This window comes from Eupeodes corollae, chromosome 1, assembly GCF_945859685.1.
Source record: "Eupeodes corollae chromosome 1, idEupCoro1.1, whole genome shotgun sequence".
In the NCBI taxonomy this organism is placed as follows: domain Eukaryota; kingdom Metazoa; phylum Arthropoda; class Insecta; order Diptera; family Syrphidae; genus Eupeodes; species Eupeodes corollae.
Window position 1 is genome coordinate 127,322,176 of NC_079147.1, and position 20,178 is coordinate 127,342,353.

Below are 20,178 nucleotides of genomic sequence, written 5' to 3' on the forward strand. Positions count from 1 at the left end.
TTTATACGAATAAGCTGTATAAAGTATATTTTTCTTTATTGAGGCATTACAAATTTAATATTTGTAATACTTATTCTTCTTATGTTTTGGTTTATCACATCCGTGTGTATTCTTTCGCGATTCCATGTGGTTAACAGACTCATGAGTTTCATTTGACTCTACCTAAAGTATTGAATTGTAATACTTTTATGGTTTTAAATAGTTCGTGAGTTTATTTTTCATGCTGATTACGAATACGAACTTCGATTTTAGCTAAAAAACTATTTTCAACATTATTTTTGTTTTTTCAATTTACTACAGGAACTTGATGTTTTAACCCAAGACTACAAATTCGTAATAAAAAGTACGAAACAAATTTGAACGAAATACTGAGGAAAAATATTGTAGGTTTGAAAAAACATACATAACTCATTTTTTTTTTTTTTTGAAAAAAGCTATTTCATGAATTTAGATTAAAAAGTCTACATGTTTAATGATTTAAATAATTCCTTATCACAGAAAAGAATACAATATTATTGTAAAGGACTTCTAACTAATGTGAATTTTAATTGTATAATCTAAACAAATTGTTTTTATTCATATACTCATCCTTGCCAACAAAAATGGAACATTAACCATTTTGAACGGATCGATTCAAAATCGAACACTATGAACAAAAGAAAACATAAGAAATTAACAACTTGAAAATCCAAAAAGCCAGAAGTAAAGCTGCAACAAAGCATTAACAGCACCAACAGTAAATAAATGAACGCTCATAGAGTGAACTATGCCTTCAACGAACCATTAACTCGAAGTGTTAGAGAAATTAATAACTTATCAAATAATATTGACTTTAATTTTCATATTAATAGAAAAACCTTCAAATATATGTATGCTTAGTTTATTTTTTTTAACTTTATATTCTTAGTTTATAATATAATATTTTAAATAAAACTTGTTATATTCATTAGTCTATTTGAGTATACTCTTAACTCTAATTGATGTAATAAATAAATAAAATACAAAACATACGAAAATGGGAACGGAACACATAAACTACATTTACTTTTGATTGATATAGAACCCTCCAGTTGTGATGATTCTGATCGCATCAGCTGAAAGAAGAATTTTAATTTTAAAATAAATTACCTCAAGCAAAAACTTAACACTTTTCACTTACTCTCTGTTGTAAAACATTTAGCTTTTAGTGCCAGATCAAGAATGGATAGTCCAGGCTCTGAAAAAATTTCAACGATCGGATTTCGTTGTAATTCAGTTCACCTAGTCCTTCAACATTTCCCTTATAGAGCGCCTCTGTGACTTTTTCGTCTTGTTTAGACATACCTCTGGAATGAGAAAAACTTAAATAGCTAAAAGAAGTGATTTATTTGTTTATTAAAAATCACCTCCATAGACTTGAAGCGACACATCTTATTTGTGCTTTTCTTTCTCTGGTAATTTTTTGTGTTCTTCAATGAGAAGCTTCTCGACTTCAGAATCTGGCATTTTCAAATAGAACTGATAAAGAACAAATGGCGACTTTTTTCTTCGTCCAGCCAAATACCATTGCCAGCAGATTTTCCGAACTTGTCTTCTCCTTCGTTGGTCACAATTGGAAGTGTCAATCCAAATACTGATTTCTTTTTTGTCTACTCTGCTGATAGTTCGTGGCCAGTAATTAAGTTACCCATTTGTTCACTGCCTCCCATTTGAAAGCGACAATTGTATTTCTGAAGTAAATGCAACAAGTCATAACCCTGGAAAATTTGTTATGTGAATGCGGTAAAGCTCATTCCAGCTGCTCTATTAAGTCGCGACTGGACTGACGATATTGAGAGCAGTAATCCCATTCGAAAGTGTCTTCCCATATTGGCAACAAAGTCCACTACATTCAGATTTTCGTACCATGATGCATTGTTGACGACTCTGAAAGAAAGATTATCAAAACGATTGAGTTTTTCAAGCGCATTAGGTTTCTATTATAGTTACCTAATTTTTCTCAATGACCGACAACCCTAGTTTATTTCGTTTTGTTTTGCCACTAGGATTACCGATAAGACCCGTATTCCAACTAACGCAATTGGATTGTGTCTTTCTCGATGCCATGCAGAAGTCCAATTATTACCAGGAGATTGCCAACGTGTAGACTATCGGCAGCTGGATCAAATCCGGCGTAGATTGTTTGTTGTTTACCTGTGAAAAGTTTTGCCATTTCCGGACTACCGTTTTAAGAAGAACAGAATATAATTCATTACGATTTCTTATAGTTTTTATAAACATACAAAACAATATACAACTTACCCAGCGCTGTCTGGAAAGAGATCCTGAAAGAATTCTCTATCAGCTAGAGCCAAGTTACGTAGGGAAATACTTCTTCGGATATGATGAATTCACTTTTTAGATCGATGAATGAATAGTTGACTCTGGATCATTTTGTATGAAATTATTTATATAATATAGATAAAACAGTTAATTAGAAGTACTATTAACAACTTTGTTTTTATTAATTTTCACTTTTGTTTTGATTTATTTAAAATTTAAATCGCAGAAATTGTATTTTGTTTTCTTTTTAATTTTCGCTGTCAAAATACTTACATCGCTTTTGATCTGTCAAAACTGGGTACAACTCAAATTGCGCCACGTTCGCATTGCAGTTCTAGGGTGCGCCTATACTTTCGGCATGATTTATTCTGTTTTTAGCTAAACTTTTCATAAAAATGATAGAATTTGTTTACCAAAAGCAGTTAAATATTATTTTTAGCACTGTTTTCACTAAAAAGAAGTTGCAAAATTAATTTTTCTTATAATATTGCATTAATTTCTCAATTTTTGAATTCAACGGATCTCTTTTTTCAACTGCTGAGTTCACCTCATAGTTTTTTCCCCCGCGGTTAAGCAATATAGGCACAAATTCCATAACAACTACATTCAAAATGGCTTGGTCCCATAAGAAATGCACGGGACAACTAACACATGCTTATCCTTATGGACAAAATCTTCCCAATTTAGCTTGTAGGCCAAAAGAGAGCAAACCCATTAAGTCGGGACTCTAGATAATATATTTCCTCTATGGCTCAGCGGCTGACGACGATATTGATTACGTCTCTGAAGAAGGAGAAGGTCACTATAGGTCTCCGAATAAGAATAACGAGATCTTGTCAGAGCCGTCGACAAAAAAGGCGCTGGAGGGGGATGTGGACCTCCAAAATGAAGAAGGGCTGATGAGGGCCTGAAAGCCAAACAGGCCACCATCAGCCAGTTTGAAGAAAGCCTTAAGAAACTTAAGGAGGAGATGGAGCCGCTACTCAGCCAACTAAGGCTGAACCAAGAAGCTCGCTGCCAAAAAGAAGCAGCGGAGCGAGCGCAGCAACAACAACAGCAGAAACAAACAAAAAAACAACAACCACAGCAGCAACAACAAAAGTCCGCATCCATAAGCACAGAGACGGTGCAAAATAAAAACTGTCGTCAACAGTCACAGGCCCAAATGATGAGGGCCCATCGACCTCAGCTAAAGCAATGAAGCAGCAACAACAGCAGCAGCAACAGCAGCAGAAACAGCAGCAGCAGAAACAACCGCAACAGCAGCAGAAACAGAAGCAGAAACACCAGCAACAACCACAGCCCAAAAAAGAGAAGGTGCCACCAATAAGGACCTACCGGGTTGAAAAGCCACGGACGATCTCGATTTTATCGGGGTCAAGCCGTTCACTACGGTGAAGTCCAGGCGAGAGGGTTATACGTTGCCAATGTTCCTGGTAACACTATCGCCCCAAAGCAGTTTCGATAGTGTGAAGAAAATCACATCTCTCGACTATCAAACTGCACGCTGGGATACATTAAAAAGGCACGACGGCATTTTACAATGTACTAACTGCCAGAGGTTTGGCCATGCCAATGCCAACTGCAATATGCAGTTGCGTTGTGTCAGGTGCGGAGAATCCCACAAAGAAGGAGAATGTAAGCTGGGGAATGAGCGGGTTGAGGATTTGACCCTGCTCAAGTGTGTCCTTTGTGGAAACCAAGGGCACCCGGCTAACTATAGGGGTTGCCCTAAGGTCCAACAAATGAAACAGAAACAGGCCAGCCAAAATGCTGAAAAAAGTCGAACAGTCGACAGGCTCCAACACAAAAATTCGTGGATCCCAAATTTTCCTACGCCCAAATGGTGTCAGGGAAGGAGAACACGAGACATGCTCCACCAATGGTTGCCCCAAAGGCCCCTGTGCCTAAGGCACCAGAGGTGCAGCCTGACATTGTAGCCTTGTTGTTGAGCATTCAAGGTCAACTAACAGGACTGCAAAGTCAGATAAAGGAGCAAGGCAAAAGGGTAGATCATCTCTACTCTTTGTTGCCTGGCCTGGCGCAATTTAGACCATAATGGGCGCGCTGCCGGAGACTCGAGTTAAAGTCCTAGCTGTGAACGTAAATTCACTGATAAGGATTGAACGAAGAGCCAATATGTTCCAAGTGTTGAAAGACTACAGTCCCGATGTGTTTATGGCTAGCGAAACTAAGCTAAACCACAAACACAAATTAACTCATAATAATTTCAATATCTTAAGAAGAGACCAGCCCGACTCCACTTAAGTGGGTGGTGTCGCTCTCTTTATACAAAAAGGCATTAATTATAAAGTCATATACAACAATAAATTGCGAAAGCTCAAGACGCTAGAAGTTTGCGTTGTATGCATCTCTCTCTCTCAAGGGAAGCGGATGTATATGATTGCGGCTTATGCGGCTGGAGCTCCGTAGGTCACTTACTTTGCATCACAACTCGAGATTGTTTTTAGGGAACTTAAACTGAGCTTGGAAGAAAACTATTTCATCTTGGCCGGTGATTTGAACTCAAAACATGAAGATTGGGGAAATCAACAAAGTAATCCCAGAAGTAATCATCTTTTTAATTTGATGAATCTTTACAGCGTTGAATATGGCGTCGACCTGCTGGCTACTGAAAGGCCATCGTATCCAAGAAGCGGCTCCTTTCTGGACCTTTTGCTGTACGACACCAGACTGACAGTTACAGACAAAGTGGGTAATCACCCGCGAAACTGCTTAGAGACAGTCGAGTACGACAGTGATCACTGCGGACTGGCTGCTGTAATGCAGATTCCGAACGAACGCGTGGAGTTGGAGGAATACGTTCCAACGCATTCTTACAATTACAGTAAGATGCGGTGGCCTCGTTTCACCAATGCCCTAGCGAGAGAACTTCGTTCGAGTGACATAGCCCCACCAAACAACAGAAACCTGTCAAATACAGAAATTGACCAACATGATGGACGAAACAATAAAACGAACGATGGAACGGACAATCCCAAAGTACAGAGAACGGGACCAAATGGACGCTTACAGAAACGCGACAATTGACGCACTGCGAAAGCACAAGAGTGGCTTACTGACAAGACTCAAAAACTTGTACAGACGACTTACAGACCCACACGACTTGGAGGTTAGGACACTGAAGTCGTCAATAAAAAATGTCAATCTGTTGATTAAGGAGAACTACAGGCTATCAATTAACAAGTACTGGGACCGCAAGATCCGGTCAGTTAATTCGAGTGACCCTAGTATGTTCCCTAAAATCAACAAGATATTCAGAAAAAAGAACGACAGTGACCTTCCCACTCTGAAACTCCAAAGAACCGAAGAAAACAGAGACGTACTCAGGACAGCGCAAATAGATCCAGAAGAAGCCATCTTTGACGATGACTTTTACATAATTGAAGATCCGAAGGAAAAAGTGGAAGCGGTGGGAGCTGCTTTCCAGCAAGTGTACAAGGTGAATGTTAGCATTCGCCCCAACCACGACCTGGAAAACAGAGCACTACTTAATCACTTTTACCTTCGAAATGATTTGACACAATGGCGATCTGAGAAACGCGGTTTCATGCGGTTCAATGACGATTCCTTGGCAAATGCCATAATCGCCGAGCAAACGGGACCAAGTCCCTTGTTAGTGACGAAGGTTGAACTTCAGCTCATCTTCAACTCAATAAAAAACAAAAAGTCAGCAGGTATCGATGGTATATCCAACGTTGTGCTAAGACATTTAAAGACGGAAGCAATTGACATTTACACCACACTCTTCAGCAATGCACTGAATAATGCATATTATCCAGTGCATTGAAAGACTGCTGTGGTTCATCCTCTCCCGAAAAAGGGAAAGGATAACTTCAACCCGTCAAATCTTCGGTCGACAAGTCTTCTTCCGAGCATCAGCAAAGTTTTTGGAAAAGATCATTAATAGGGCTCTGACTAAGTAGGCTGCGGACAACAAAATAATTCCGGATAAACAGTTCGGGTTCAAGGCGGGTCATGACACAATTCATGCTGCGTCTAAACTCGTTTCTGATATCCAATGGAATAAATTAAAACAACAATGCACAGGTGCTGTTCTAGTTGATTTGGAAAAGGCCTTTGACACCGTATGGTTAGAGGGTCTTTACCTTAAACTGAGCAGGCTTGGCATAAGCAAGCCATTGTTGTATATACTGTATGATATGCTTAACTATAGAAAGTTTGTTGGAAAAGTGGCAGTGTAACTTCTACCACAACATTCTCACTTAAGAATGGTCTTCAAAAGGGAGCGGTGAATTCGCCGATTCTCTTCAGCATTTACACCAGCGATCTGATCTAATTGCGTACAGAACGACCCGAAAGGTTGAGGTTATAAGAATTCTCTTGCAGCGTGATTTCGACAAGATTCAGCGATATTGCGACGACTGGAAACTAAAAATAAATGTCCAGAAGTCGGAGACAATTATGTTTCGGACTCCGTTGGCTGGGGCCACGAGGGATACGTGTAAGAATTGGTGCAAGATGGTCATCGTTGATCTTCACGGACAGCCATTAGCGAGTAAAAGTGTAGTGAAGTACCTCGGTATCTGGTTAGATCAGTATTTATATTTGGACAGACATATAAATGCTGCGCTGACCAATGCCAGAGGAGCCTTCGCTCTGACGAAACGGCTATTTTTTAGCAGTCGGCTTGACCCCAGAGTCAAGGTTATTTGCTACATGGCCCTCATACGGCCAATGATCGTTTATGGTTGTCCTGTGTGGTTCAACGTTGCCCCTTCCCAGATGGAGAAGTTTCGGGTGTTCGAGCGGCAGTGTTTACGACGCTGTACCGGCTTATATCGAACAGCCGAATCTTCTTATGTGCATTACTTTTCCAACGAGGTCCTATACAACGGGGCTCGAATCAACAGAATTGACAATTTCGTGATAAAACTCGTTAGAGGTCACATTGCAAGAGCTATGTCTTCGACCAACATTTTAATTTTCGGGGTGTTCTATCCGAACGACGAGTATTTTGAGAGTGCACGCTTGAGAGGCTTCATTCCACCAGAGGCATTCCTCTTTTTAGACAAATGCGGTCTGATACAGGATAGATTGGCAGTTCCGTTAATCTACCACGTCAGACGAAGAACCGTGGATAGGCGACTCCTGTACAATCGGGACGTCATGGCACAAGGCGGAGCAGAGCTCCTTCGGTTCAGTAGGGCTGTGTAGGAACGGGACCGAACTGATAGGGTAAAGCAGGAGAACCAGTTTTGGTGGCTTCAATCGGCACTTGATAGTGGGTAGTCGGGATGGCGTTTTAAGCCTTGGCCAGCCTACATACTTGTTTAATAGTATTGGGGTTTAGTTTTAAGTAGAATAGGCATGGTGGCACAAAAAGAAATAGAGAAAAAAAAATACAAAAAATACAAAAAAAAAAAAATAAAAAAAAAGAACATTAAAAAAAAAAAAAATAAAAAAAATAGACAACAAAATATGAAAAACAAAAATGTTAGATAGTTAGATTTGCTGATGTGGTTGTTCTAGTTTTAAGTAGTTTATAGGTAGAATAGGTAGTTTCAGTTAGTTTTAAGTTTTATTTAAGTACCTTATTTTAAGTAGTTTGTAAGTAAAAATAAATAAAAAAGGTTATTGATATTAGTTTTTTTTTCAAAACTTTCTTATAAAAACAAAACAAATAAAATTTAAATTGAAGTAAAATAGATCTTAAGGCCGAAAGGCATTAGTAATTAGTGTTATAGTTTAGCTTAGAGTGTCCGTATGGGACCATTAAGTTAGTTGTAAGTAATGGATAATTAGGCTTGTTTTATGAATTTTTGTCTAGCTTTAAGATAGGTTTAAGAATGAACTAATAAAAATGAATTAAAAAAAAAAAAAAAAAAGTGGCGTCTGCAGACGAATCCAGAGGTCGTGGGTTCGAATCCCGGGCGGAGTCGACGAAAAATATTATTGCTTTTTTTCATAATCGAGAAATTGTTGACTTCATCGATTGGGAAGAGAAGCAAATGGTTAAGGAAAAGAAAGCGGGGGTATCGAAAGATACCTCTGCCAACACAGCAGCGATGTTACGGTGGTGCCAGTAACAGTACCACAAACAACAGCAACAACATCTGGTCAGACATCAGACCAGTGGATAAAAGCAGAAGCAACTATCAAAAGAGAAAATTAAAAAAGCATAGCCCAAACAAAGTGGAGAGGGCCATCTCTGCTAAGCGGCGGGACATGCGGAAGGAAATGGAGAGTGGTAAAGGAGAAGTTAGCACCAAGAGCGAGTTTTCAGACTACGCCGAGTCTGAAAAAACTGAATAAGTTTCCGAAGGTCGAGAGGGGCTCTTCAGGCCTCCGAATATGGATTTAATCCTATCGGAGCCAGAGCCAGTCCCGCCGACAACGAAGGCTTTGGAGCTAGTGGCGGACCTCCAAGATAAAACCGAACTGGTGCAGGCCCTGCAAACCAAATAGGCAGCCATCAGCCGGTTCGAGCAAAGTCTCAACAAGCTCAAGGAAGAAATAGAGCCCCTCCTCACTGCACTTAAGAAAAAACAAGAGGCGCGCCGAAAGCAAAAAGCAGGTTGAAAAACAATAGCAGCAAAAACAACAGCAACATCAACCACAGTAGCAAAAACAGCCACATCCCAAGCCCGTTCCCGAAAACACAGGAGCGGAGCAAAATAAAAAGAGGCCATCAGCAGTGACAGGCCCAATTCCCGAGGGCCCATTGACTTCGGCTAAGGCCAAACAACAGCTACAACAAATGCAGCAGGAGCAGCAGAAGCAGCAGCAGCAACATCAACAGCAGCAACCTCAACAACAGCAACAGAAGCAGCAACAGCAGCAGAAACAGCAGCAGCAACAACAGAAACAACCACAGGACAAGAATGAAAAAATAACACCAATAAGGACCCATAGAGTTGACCTGAACGACATAAAACAGGTATGTAAGTCGGCCACTGAGGGCAAATTTCTAATTAAAATTTTAAACGAAAAAGAAAAGAGCTATTCGGTCCAGTGCTTCTCACTGGCCGCATACAAGTTAGTGAAAGAGTTGCTAAAAGAGGCCACAGCTGAGTTCTTCAGCTACACGCCTAAAAGTGAGATGTTTAAGACCGTCCTTCTGAAGGGCATAAGTTCCTGCACGGAACCAGAGGAGCTCTTAGCTGAGCTCCGCCAAAAAGCCATTGACGATCTCGATTTTATCGGGGTCAAGCCTTTCACTACAGTGAAGTCCAGACGAAGGGGTTATAGTCTCCCAATGTTCCTCGTATCATTATCGCCACAGTTTTGATAGTGTGAAGAAAATCGAATCGCTCGACAACCAAGCTGTACACTGGCAGACATTAAAAATCCACGACGACATTCTACAATGTACTAACTGCCAGAGGTGATTCTCTTCAGTATTTACCCGGCTAACTATGGAGATTGCCCTAAGGTCAAAAAATGAAACAGAAACAGGCCAGCCAAAACGCCGAAAGAAGTCGAACAGTTCGACAGGCTCCGATACAAAAATACGTAGATCCCAAATTTTCCTACGCCCAAATGGTGTCAGGGAATGGGAACACGAGACAGGCTCCACCAACGGTTGCCCCAAAGGCCCCTGTGCCTAAGGCACCAGAGGTGCACCCTGACATTGTAGCCTTGGTGTTGAGCATTCAAGGTCAACTAATAGGACTGCAAAGTCAGATAAAGGAGCAAGGCAAAAGGGTAGATCATCTCTACTCTTTGTTGCCTGGCCTGGCGCAATTTAGACCATAATGGGCGCGCTGCCGGAGACTCGAGTTAAAGTCCTAGCTGTGAACGTAAATTCACTGATAAGGATTGAACGAAGAGCCAATATGTTCCGAGTGTTGAAAGACTACAGTCCCGATGTGTTTATGGCTAGCGAAACTAAGCTAAACCACAAACACAAATTAACTCATAATAATTTCAATATCTTAAGAAGAGACCAGCCCGACTCCACTTAAGTGGGTGGTGTCGCTCTCTTTATACAAAAAGGCATTAATTATAAAGTCATATACAACAATAAATTGCGAAAGCTCAAGACGCTAGAAGTTTGCGTTGTATGCATTTCTCTCACTCAAGAGAAGCGGATGTATATGATTGCGGCTTATGCGGCTGGAGCTCCGCAGGTTACTTACTTTGCTTCAGAACTCGAGATTCTTTTTGGGGAACTGAAACTGAGCTTGGAAAAAAACTATTTCATCTTGGCCGGTGATTTGAACGCAAAACATAAAGATTGGGGAAATCAACATAGTAATCCCAGAGGTTACCATAACCATCTTTTTAATTTGATGAATCTTTACAGCGTTGAATATGGCGTAGACCTGCTGGCTACCGAAAAGCCATCGTTTCCAAGAAGCGGCTCCTTTCTGGATCTTTTGCTATACGACACCAGACTGACAGTAACAGACAAAGTGGGTAATCACCCTCGAAACTGCTTACAGACAGTCGAGTACGACAGTGATCACTGCGGACTGACTGCTGTAATGCAGATTCCGAACGAACGCGTGGAGTTGGAGGAATACGTTGCAACGCATTCTTATAATTACAGTAAAATGCGTTGGCCTCGTTTCACCAACGCCCTAGCGAGAGAATTTCGTTCGAGTGGCATAGCCCCACCAAACAACAGAAACCTGAAAAATACAGAAATTGACCAACATTTACAACAAATGGACGAAACAATAAAACGAACGATAGAACGGACAATACCAGAGTACAAAGAACGGGACCAAATGGACGCATACAGAAACGCGACTATTGATGTACTACGTAAGCACAAGAGTTGCTTACTGACAAGACTTAAAAACTTGTACAGACGACTTACAGACCCACACGACTTGGAGGTTAGGACACTGAAGTCGTCAATAAAAAATGTCAACCCGTTGATTAAGGAGAACTACAGGTTATCAATTAACAAGTACTGGGACCGCAAGATCCGGTCAGTTAATTCGAGTGACCCTAGTATGTTCCCCAAAATCAATATGATATATAGAAAAATACATAAAAAGTCGAAGCGGAAGGAGCTGCTTTCCAGCAAGTGTTCAAAGTGAATGTTAGCATTCGCCCCAACCACGAACTGGAAAACAGAGCCCTATTTAATCAGTTTTACCTTCGAAATGATATAACACTATGGCGATCTGAGAACCGGTGTTTCATGCTGTTCAATGACGATTCCTTGGCAGAAGTCATAATCGCTGAGCAAACGGGACCAAGTTCCTTGTTAGTGACGAAGGTTGAGCTTCAGCTCATCTTCAATATAAAAAAAAAGAAAGTCAGCAGGTGTCGATGGTATATCCAACGTTGTACTAAGACATTTACCGATGAAGACCATTGACATTTACACCACAGTCTTCAATAATGCACTGAATAATTCATATTATCCAATGCATTGGAAGACCGATGTGGTTCATCCTCTCCCGAAAAATGGAAAGGATAAATCCAACCCGTCAAATCTTCGGTCGATAAGTCTTCTTCCCAGCATCAGCAAAGTTTTCAAAAAAATCATTAATAGGGCTCTGCCTAAGTGGACTGCGGACAACAATATAATTCCGGATAAACAGTTTGGGTTCAAGACGGGTCATGACATAATTCATTCTGCGTCTAAACTCGTTTCTGATATCCAATGGAATAAATCAAAACAACAATGCACAGGTGCTGTTCTGGTTGATTTGGAAAAGGCCTTTGACACCGTATGGTTAGAGGGTCTTTACCTAAAACTGAGTAGGCTTGGCATAAGCAAGCCATTGTTGTATATACTTTATGATATGCTTAACGGTAGAAAGTTTGTTGTCAAAAGTGACAATGTAACTTCTACCACAACATTCTCAATTAAAAATGGTCTTCAACAGGGAGCGGTGAATTCGCCGATTCTCTTCAGCATTTACACCAGCGATCTGATAGGTAGTCTTATAAAGGCAATTGCGTACGCCGACGATCTAATTGCGTACAGAACGGCCCGAAAGGTTGAGGTTATTAGAATTCCCTTGCAGCGTGATTTCGACAAGATTCAGCGATATTGCGACGACTGGAAACTAAAAATAAATGTCCAGAAGTCGGAGACAATTATGTTTCGGACTCCGTTGGCTGGGGCCACGAGGGATACGTGTAAGAATTGGTGCAAGATGGTCATCGTTGATCTTCACGGACAGCCATTAGCGAGTAAAAGTGTAGTGAAGTACCTCGGTATCTGGTTAGATCAGTATTTATATTTGGACAGACGTATAAATGCTGCGCTGACCAATGCCAGAGGAGCCTTCGCTCTGACGAAACGGCTATTTTTTAGCAGTCGGCTTGACCCCAGAGTCAAGGTTATTTGCTACATGGCCCTCATACGGCCAATGATCGTTTATGGTTGTCCTGTGTGGTTCAACGTTGCCCCTTCCCAGATGGAGAAGTTTCGGGTGTTCGAGCGGCAGTGTTTACGACGCTGTACCGGCTTATATCGAACAGCCGAATCTTCTTATGTGCATTACTATTCCAACAAGGTCCTATACAAGGGGGCTCGAATCAACAGAATTGACAATTTCGTGATAAAACTCGTTCGAGGTCACATTGAAAGAGCTATGTCTTCGACCAATAATTAAATCTTCGGCGCGTTCTATCCGTACTACGAGTATTTTGAAAGTGCACGCTTGAGCGGCTTCATTCCACCAGAGCCATTCCTCTTTTTAGACAGATGCGGTCTGATACAGGATAGATTGGCAGTTCCATTAATCTACCACGTCAGACGACGAACCGTGGATAGGCGACTCCCGTACAGTCGGGACGTCATGGCACAAGGCGGAGCGGAGCTCCTTCCGTTCAGTAGGGCTGTGTCCGAATGGGACCGAACTGATAGGGTGAAGCAGGAGAACAAGTTTTGGTGTCTTCAATCGGCACTTGATAGTGGGTAGTTGGGATGGGGTTTTAAGCCTTGGCCGGCTTACATACTTGTTTTATAGTTTAAGGGTTCAGTTTAAAGTAGAATAAGCATGATGGCACAAAAAAAATAAAAACAAAAATACAATACAAAAAATAAAAAAAGAAACATTAAAAAAAAACATGGAATAAAAAAAAGGCTACAAAATATGAAAAACAAAAATGTTAGATAGTTAGATTTGCTGCTGTTCTAGTTTTAAGTAGTTTATGTGTACAAAAGGTAGTTTGTGTAAGCTTTAAGTTTTATATTAACGTCTTTATTTTAAGTAGTTTTTAAGTAAAAATAGCAAAAGGATCTTGATATTAGTTTTTTAAAAATTTTCTAATAAAAACAAAATAAATAAAATTTAAATTAAAGTAAAATAGATCTTAGGGCCGAAAGGCATAGTGGTTAGTGTTATATTTAGCTTAGAGTGTTCGCATGGGACCATTAAGCTAGTTGTAAGTTATGGATAATTAGGCTAGTTTTATGAATTTTTGTCTATCTTTTAGATAGGTTAAAGAATGAACTAATAAAAATGAATTTAAAAAAAAAGGTGCGATGGACTGTCATGCGAGAGGTTTTGAGTTCGATCATTGCCTATGCCACCTAAAGTTTTTTTTCACGGGTACTGCCTCTTGCGATGAATTGACTTTTCTCCAAGAGTAATTCTTGTCATGAAAGGTGCTTTCTCAAATTTGCCGTTCGGATTCGGAACAAAACTGTAGGTCCCTTCCATCCCTGACAACAGTACTCGCACACAGGAATTGTTGAGAGTTGTCAGTTACTAGACCCTAGTTCTCAAACGGACTGTTGCGCCACCCAATTTATTTATTTTATTTATCTATCGTTTTCCGAAATACCAGATTGCCCAGTTGGGAAAGATGTCAAGGGGTGTCAGATGGAGGAGAGTGTCTAACGCAGTTCGTTAACCACAATGTTCCACAGAAGAGGGGACAGAACTATACCATGCGGAGTGCGTCTACCGACAGACCTCTTCGTGATTCTTCTGATGAGTACAACCATTATATCGGGGCGAAATTCATATTATGAGCACCTATGCTGTTTAGTTTTGTTTTCATTTTCATGATTAAAAAAAAAAATCATTTTCTTGATTTTAAATCATATTTATTATAAATAACCTAAGTGGATTGTTTATTTTATTTTGAATTGGTTGAAATAATAAATAATCTTTTTTAAGAAACAAAATTATTTCACAGCAATAAAAGTAATAGCAAAAACAATATCAAAGTATTTACAAAGGTTGAATATACTTAACAAAAATTTAAAATCTAAGGTAATTTTAGTGTTTTTGTTGATACAACTAATTTTCTTCATCAGATGACTTCAATTTTTATAGAAATCATGAAAGATTGTTGGAATTAGTGTTAAAAGGGAAATTATGTAATTTTTTTCTTCATATCTCGGTGGCGGGAAAACATTTTCCAAAACAAATTTCGACGAAGTTTTTTCTCTTCGTTTGAAACTTACACGTCGAAAATCTGTTACTTCTTTTAATGTTGTCTTCAAAAACATTATTCCTGGATCTAATCTCAAATATCTTATCTATTTGATTGTTTGGAAACCTCGCTTTGGCTTTCAATAAGTTTGAAAAATCCCAAACTTCTTTCGGCTTCAATTCATGAACCAAGAATTTTTGCTTTTTCCCACATGATTTCACAATCTTAAACCATCATAAGGTTGGTATGTATATTTCGGAGTAAGCATATTTCTTTTTTTCATGAAAGCGTGATCAATATCGAATTCCATATGCGTGTGACCAGGAACTAAAAATTTATGCTCAGCTATCTCTATTCCGATTGTGAATGTTTGCATGGTTAGTAGAAACATTGCAACAACTTTGTTTTTTTTTTGCCCTCCACACGTGTCTGAATAAAATTTAACTGATTTTATTGTTGCTAAAAGATTTTTAAGATGCAGAAAATGACACGAAGCAATTTAATTTGCCCCTCTTCCTGATATTCCTTCATGCCTTTTATAAAAGGCAACTGATGTAGACAAGCTTGGCGTTGGAAGGCATTTTTGCAAATCGAAGACAAAACAAGCCTTCATTCGGTCTTCTTGACCTTCAATCTTGTCTCTTTTCTTCGTTTCATATGCAATATCTGCCTCGTAATAATGGCTTTCCAGCAACATTTTAAGATCGTCTAATTCATCATTCTTTTCTTCCAATGCAACCTTAATTTTCATTTGTAAGGTATCACAGGTGTTGCATGTATCCTGTTTGGGTCTTTTAAAAGGAAATTTCATCTTATGAAATTCTTTCAATCACATCATCTGAGGTGTTATTCGGTGGAGTGTGGTAACCGTGTTGATCTGCAGGCACAATTCCAGTACAGATGATAGCTTCTTTTGCAGCACTGTTGTTAAGAATGAGTCAGTTTCATCGAGAGTTGCCTTGAAATAGCTTTTGAATACCCGTTTTCATTTTACATTAATTTCGTAGAAACACAAAAAAGACCATGTTCTGTTTTTAAAATTTGATGTTTGGGTTGAGCAATTGCGTTTCTTGCTATCTTGGTGAATTAAATTTTTAACAAAAGATGGTCTTGCATCATGACAGCCAAATGACCAATAGTCATCGAGAATATTTTGTTATATGCTAGGTATTACAGTTTTATTACAATCTCCCAACATTCTTGATACTCGTGCACGCTTAGCAACTTTTTTAGCGATAGTATATGATTTACCTGTGTTTCGATTTTGTTTACGTTGGCGTCGAATAGATCGTTTCCATGATTTGTGTTCCACGTTACTTGTTTCCTCTTGATTTACTGTGTCATTACCATTTTGCGATCCCAGATCATCCTCATGGTAAATCTCACCCACTGCTTCTGATTACGCTACAAAATTTGGATCCGCCACGATGTCTGGCACTGATGATGAATCTTAAAAAAAAAACTTTTACAAATCCTTCCTTTAAATTTAAAATCTACTGAAGACGTCACCATTGTTTTGTTCTGATGGGGATGTGTTATAATTTTATTGAAAAGGGAACATTTTAAGAGAAAATATACATGCATAACTCCTGTTTATTCATTCGTTATTACAAAACTCATTTTTGTAAATATTACTTACCCGATCGAGCTAATTCTACAAGCATTTTGGCTCTGCTATCCATTTTTGTTCTTTTCTATAATTTTTTTCAATTGCAATTCACAATAAAATATTTCACCCTGAAAAAAATGATTGGCTGCACCACACGACGCACGTTACCTACCTTCAATGAAAGAAAACTAATCAAGTTTTCCACACAAATCGCGAAGCAAAACTGCCTGACTACTATGTTTAATTTTTTTTTAAAACTGTGTGTTAGAGAACCGAGAGTATTTTATTTAGGAACAAAAAAGCGAAGAAGATTTAGTTGGAGTTATGTTCTTTTACCACATTGTTATTAAGAAAATAGAACATTTTTGTTTTGCTAAAACAATATAATATATGCTGTTCTGCCCAAACATATTTTTAAATTAGAAATGAATGTGCGATTAGGACCATCGAATATCTTTTCAATCGGTTTAGATGGACTTACACTCTTAAGACCAAACGAAAGTAGATTTTTTTGCACACTTCCATATACTTAACTTAAATTTGACATAACAGGACTTATGCCGTTTTGACCACACTTCATACAAATATTATGTTACATTTCAATATAACCACGTAGGAACATGTTGTTTTCCTAATAAGTGGTTCATGTATAAGAAACCATAAGTTCTTTGTTTAACCATATTTGTTGACAGTTTACAACAAAAATGTTTTTCGATGTTAGTCTCAAGTTGGCATCTGAGATGATCGGATTAATAGATATTTATTATAAATATGATATCGTAACGAAATATTTTTTTTTGCAGTTTAAATTGCTCCTAACACCTAAACGGGGAAAAATAGACCCGTGTTCCAATAGTAATAAAATGCTTGTTTTTAACTGTTCTACAGAAATCCATCATCGAACTTTTTCGCTTGAGTTATCGTCCTCTTCCCAAAAAATGAAAAAGCTAATGTCGCCGTAACAGATAGGTGCCTCCCCTTAAGAATTACTTATCACTATGTGCTGAAATGACTTTAGCGGGTGGTGAATTGACTTTAGCAGTAGTGAATTGATATTAGATTTAAGGGTGGTAAAAATTGACGTTTCAGCTTTTAAGCAAACCAGAATGACAGATTGGTTTCCGGTCTTTATATGGTGTGTCTATATTTTAAAGCCCATTCTTCTAAACGGTGTTTTGTTAGAAACCTTAAGTGTTTTGTTTGCGGGGGAAGACATAAAAAGTCGATGTGCGATCCAGATAATCAAAAACAGGTGTCGAAACCAAACGGTAATGTCGATAGCGCGAGTAGTGGAAAATCATTAAGTTTATATGCGTCGATGAATAAAGCCAATCCATCAAACGTTTTTTTACAGAACAGCATCGGTACTTACTTACTCACTTAAGGTGGCGCTACAGTCCGGGGTGGACATGGGTCCTAACCAACATGCTCGAGAGAGGACTTTACTTCTCAATTGCCTTCTAAGTCCAAAGAAGCACCGATTTGCAAGAGTTATTCTTCGTTTGATTTCAGCGCTGGTGTCGTTGTCTGCATTAATAGCGGTGCCTAGGTAGACAAAGTCCTTAACTACCTCAAAGTTATAGCTGTCCATGGTGACGTTTTGTCCAAGACGTCGTTGTTCAGTGTTTTTTTGATGACAGCATATACTTGGTCTTGCCCTCATTGACCACTAAAACCATCTTCTTCGCTTCCGTCGCAATGCTCAAAAACGCTCCACTGACATCACGCTTTGATCTTCCAATTATGTCAATATCATGTGCGTATCCGAGTAATTGGATGGATCTTTGGAAGATTGTGCCTCGTTGTTCAGTGTCCTTTTTTGATGACAGCATATACTTGGTCTTGCCCTCATTGACCACTAAACCCATCTTCTTCGCTTCCGTCGCAATGCTCAAAAACGCTCCACTGACATCACGCTTTGATCTTCCAATTATGTCAATATCATCTGCGTATCCGAGTAATTGGATGGATCTTTGGAAGATTGTGCCTCTAGTGTTGACGGTTGAGTTTTGCACAATTCTTTCCAGAACGATCTTAAAGAAGTCACATGACAGTGCATTGCCTTGTATAAGGCCTCCTTTTTTGACATCAAATGCATCGGTAAGATCTTTTCCGACCTTGATAGAGCAGCGTGCATTTTCCATCGTCATTCTGCACAAACGGATAAGTTTGACAGGGATGCTAAAACTAGACATTGCTCGGTAAAGCTCTTCACTATAGATGCTGTCATACGCGGCTTTAAAATCGATAAGAAAATGGTGGTTATCGATTTGAAGCTCCTGGGTTTTTTCCAAAATCTGCCGTAGTGTGAATATTTGGTCGATAGTGGACTTTCCTGGTCTGAAGCCACACTGATGAGGACCAATCAGGTTGTTGACGAATGGCTTCAGACGTTCACATAATACGGCAGAGAGGATCTTATACGCAATGTTAAGGAGACTGATGCCTCTGTAGTTGGCGCAGTTCAGATTGTCTCCTTTCTTATGTATCGGGCATATTCCACTCATCGGGCATGCTTTCTTCCAACCATATTTTGCAGATGAGTTGGTGCATGCTCCCTACCAAGTCATCGCCTGCTGCTTTGAATAGTTTGGCAGCGATGCCGTCAGCTCCAGCAGCTTTGTTTGACTTAAGTTAAGATATAGCTATCTTCACTTCGTCAAGGTTGGGTAGGCGGAATTGTTGATCTGCGTCGCCGAGGTTGAGAGGTTCTATCTCCCTTACAGCGGAATTCGGTTTGTCATCGCCGTTGTATAATTTGGATAAATTATCTTTCCATATTCTCAGCATCGACTGCGGTTCTACTACGATGTTCTCCTGATCGTCTTTACAGGCTTCGGTTCGTGGCTGGTACCCTTGGGAGGTTTTTTTTACCTTTTGGTAAAATTAACGAACCCCATTCCTGTTGTGACATCCTTCTTTCTCCTCGATCACGCGCTTCTCATGCTCTCTTTTTTTTTCCATCTAAGAAGCCAGTGTTCCTCTCTCCTCTTATGCTCGTAGAGCTCGCGAGCAGCTCTAGTCCTTTTGTGCAGCGCCGTCTTGTATGCCTCTTGTTTCGCTGCGTGCAGTTGCCGGCATTCGTCGTCAAACCAGGGGCTTCGCTGTGGTGACCATGTGAAACCTAGCACTTCAGAGGCGGCATCTCTGATGGCTGCAAGTCAATGTTGCCACTGGTTTTCAATGTTTAATGCAGGAAGCATAGGACTCCTTAAGAGGTTATTAGAGACTCGATTGGAAAAGGACATGGCAGTCTCTTGCGATTGTAGCCGTCTAACGTCGAATCTTCTCACAGTACTCCCTTGTTTTGGCTTGGATCGGGATATCCGATATCCGTAGCCGTACCTTGGCTAAAACGAGGTAGTGGTCCGAGTCAATGTTGGCCTCTCGGAATGTTCGGATATCCTGGATACTGGAGAAGTGTCGTGCGTCGATCGCAATGTGGTCAATCTGGTTGACGGTTGATTGATCAGGAGATTTCCATGTCCCCTTGTGGATATTGAGATGCGTGAACTGCGTACTAGCTACCAGAACGCCTGAATCCGTTGTCGGAGGTAGTGTCGTGCAGGCTGTATCTCCCGATTATCCCATCAAAGATGTCTTCTCTTCCTAGCTTGGCATTAAAATCTCCTAAGACAATTTTAATATCATAGCCAGGGCACTGCTCATATGTCTTGTCCAAGAGCTCGAAGAATATGTCTTTGGTGTCTTCATCTTTCTAATCTGTTGGGGCATGCGCGCATATTAGGCTTATGTTGGCAAATTCAGCCTTGATGCAGATTGTCGTGATGCACTCGCTCAGACTGTTGAAACTCAAGACTTTTTGCCTGAGCCTAGTTCAAACAACAAATCCACACCCAAATAGACGCTGTCTTTGTTCTCGGTAGCAGTCGCCGTAGTAGATATCGCAGTCTTTTAGTTTTCGT

At 39.8% G+C, this 20,178-nt stretch overlaps 1 pseudogene; it reads right to left on the reverse strand.

The window, feature by feature from the left end:
- Window positions 1-1,968: 1,968 nt before the first annotated feature.
- Window positions 1,969-11,475, reverse strand: LOC129944463 (tyrosine--tRNA ligase, mitochondrial-like; annotated as a pseudogene).
- Between the last annotated feature and the right edge of the window lie 8,703 nt (window positions 11,476-20,178).